This window comes from Carlito syrichta, unplaced genomic scaffold (assembly GCF_000164805.1).
Source record: "Carlito syrichta isolate Samal-C Ts95f unplaced genomic scaffold, Tarsius_syrichta-2.0.1 Scaffold305240, whole genome shotgun sequence".
NCBI classification, from domain to species: Eukaryota; Metazoa; Chordata; class Mammalia; order Primates; family Tarsiidae; genus Carlito; species Carlito syrichta.
The window spans coordinates 9,566-12,072 of NW_007249336.1; positions in this window are offsets into that span (position 1 = coordinate 9,566).

Sequence of the window (2,507 nt, forward strand, 5' to 3'; positions counted from 1 at the left end):
ATCGCCGGAGCCCAGCAGGTCGAGGCTGCAGTGACCGGGAGCAGCCACCGCACTCCAGTCTGGGCGACAGAGTGAGACTCCAACTCAAAAAAAGAAAAAATTAGCCAGGTGTGGCGGCATGCCCCTGTAGTACCAGCTAGGTGAGAGGAGGATCCCAGAGCCCAGGAGGTCAAGGCTGTGGTGAGCCGTGATCCTGCCGCAGCACTCCAGCCTGGGCGACAAAGTGAGACCCTGACTCAAACAATAAAATAAGAGGCAGGATCTGGCTCTGTTGCCCAGGCCGAAGTGCAGTGGCACAATCATAGCTGACTGCAGCCTCAGAAAGCCTGGGCACAGGCGGTCCTCCCACCTCAGCCTCCCGAGTTACTGGGGCTGCAGGCGCTCACCGCCACATCTGGTTGACCCTTCCTCCGTCTTCAAAGCCAGTAGCCTGAGATCTTTTTCCGTGGACATCTCCCTCCGACCACAGAAAGGTTCTGCGGTCGTAAGGAGTTCTGTGATTGACTGCCGCCACACTGGGGTATGACAGTGCCCTTTGGCAAGTGCCAGATGTGAATACCAGCAAAGCAAGCTGGACATCTCCAGTCCCCGGGGCGGTGACAGCTGCGTACAAAGATACACGCGGCCGACACGCAACTTTCCCAAACCCAAACATGCCCCGTTGCAGCTTGTCTGAAAACCAGAGCCAATTCTGGGGAAAGCCGAGCACCGATCATGGCTCAGGGCCTGGGAGAGGCCGAGACTCGCTCAGAGGTGCAGGGGCAGAGCTGGGCTCAGACCCCTGGTCCCTAATCCTTGGGGGGCCCACCCTGAGGCCCCATGTGGTAAAGGGATAGGTAGTTCATTATTTTACTTTATTTTATTTTTTTAGTTGGAGTCTCACTCTGTCACCCAGGCTGGAGCGCCGTGGCACGCTTACTGCCACTGCAGTCTCTGCATGTTGGCCCTGGCAGGGCAGCCTCAGAGCAGAGCCGTGAGTGATTTGCTGGAGACCAAGACAAGGAGACGGGTTCGAATCCCAGCTCTGCCCTCTGCCTCCTGGTCAGCCTCCAGCCAGTGACCTTGACGGCCTCTGGGTTTTCTCACAGCCCAGGTGACTTCTGAGGAGGCTGCAACTAGACGATGCCTTTAAAGTGCTTTGCACAACAAACTGCATGCAGTAGGTGCTTAGTAAGTTCTTGCAGTTGCTATTCTTTTTTTTTTGAATGGGAGTCTCACTCTGTTGCTCCGGCAGGAGTGCGGTGGCACGCTCCCAGCCACTGCAACCTCGACCTGCTGGGCTCAGGTGATCCTTCTGCCTCAGCCTTCCGAGTAGCAGGAACCACAGATGCACACCAGTATGCCCGACTAATTTTTTTTTTTAATTTATTGTAGAGGCGTGGTCTCGCCCTGTTGCTCAGGCTGGTCTCAAATCCCTGAGCTCAGGCAATCGTCTCACCTTGACCTCCCAAAGTGCTGGGATTACAGGCGTGAGCCACCGCCCCCGACTTGCTATGCATTCTTTTTTTTTTTCTTTTGAGTTGGAGTCTCACTCTGTCGCCCAGACTGGAGTGCAGTGGCCGCTCCCAGCGACCACAGCCTCGACCTGCTGGGCTCCGGCGATCCTTCCGCCTCAGCCTTCCAAGCAGCTGGAACTACAGGCGCACGCTACCGCACCCGGCTAATTTTTGATTTACTGTAGAGACGGGGGCTCGCCAAGGTGCCTGGGCTGGGCTCGAACCCGTGGTCTCAGGCAAGTGCTGGGATGACGGGCTGAGCCACCGAGCCCGGCGGGAACAGCATTTTCAGAAGCCCCCAGAAATGGATGACCTTGCACCTTGGGGTAACTCGGTGAGCTGGATTGTGGGGACCTGAGGCCACCAGCCTGTAGGTTTCAAGGGTCACTCTCCTTGCTTGGGGGGCTCCAAATCCTCATTGCCCCCATGTCCCCTGGCCATCCCCATGTCACAAGCACCGACGGCCTTCCCTGGGAAGGATAGCGCAGGCCACGTCGGGTCTATTTGGACCAGGCACAGCGGGGGGACCACGTGCTACCTCCATGTGGGCTCCCTGGCCAAGGACCCGAACGCAGGAGTGGGTGGGCTGCGGGGCGGAGTCATAGGCGGGCACCCATGGGTGGCAGGAAGTGCCACGATGCCATGGGGGGAGGAGCCGAAGGAGGTGTGCAGGGAAGGGTCATGGAGGTGCCTGGCTCAATTATGGAAGGGACTTCCGGCTCCACAGGTGGGTGTGGCGTGGGGGAGAAAGACGGAGAGAGACAGAGACACGGAGAGACATAGATGCAGAGAGAGAGACACAAAGGGAAATAGAAAGACACGGGCCGGCACGGTGGCTCACGCCGGTCATCCCAGAGCTTTGGAAAGCCAAGGCAGGAGGATTGCCCGAGTCCAGGAGTTCAAGACCAGCCTGGGAATCATAGCGAGACCCCATCTCTAAAAAATTAAAAAGACAGCCAGGCTCGGTGGCTCAGCCTGTAATCCCAGCACTTTGGGAGGCCAAGGTGAGTG